This window comes from Pteropus alecto, unplaced genomic scaffold (genome assembly GCF_000325575.1).
Source record: "Pteropus alecto unplaced genomic scaffold, ASM32557v1 scaffold700, whole genome shotgun sequence".
In the NCBI taxonomy this organism is placed as follows: Eukaryota; Metazoa; Chordata; class Mammalia; order Chiroptera; family Pteropodidae; genus Pteropus; species Pteropus alecto.
The window spans coordinates 201,068-201,487 of record NW_006429611.1 but is presented as its reverse complement, the minus strand read 5'-3'; positions in this window follow the sequence as shown (position 1 = coordinate 201,487).

The window sequence follows — 420 nt, the reverse complement described above, 5'->3', positions numbered from 1 at the left end:
TCCAACCAGCTTCAGCAGCTCAGAGAAGCCGCGGTCACACCTGTCTGTCTCCCCTCTACTCACATTCACGGAAGTGCAGCAGAGACCTGAAAAGCCAAGTCCCTACGTGACCTCCGCCCGGGGGCTCCGCACCCACGCATGGCTGTGGGTGTCCTTCCTGGTCACAGATCTCTCTGTTCAGACTCACTGGCCCAGACACAGTGCTCAAAGCGGTGGCTTGTGAGGACAATTGGCTCCTGCCCAATGGCTCAGAAAGCAGCACCTCTCGTTGACCTGACATCCCCTTGGGCACACTCACCGGCCTTTCCTGCCTGCTGTGCTCTGCGGGCCCTCCCTACCATCAAGGACACGAAAAGGGCAGAGGTCTCATTCTCTTTCCTCCTCGAAGTTCTTTGGTACATCCCTTACCTGGGGGGGGGG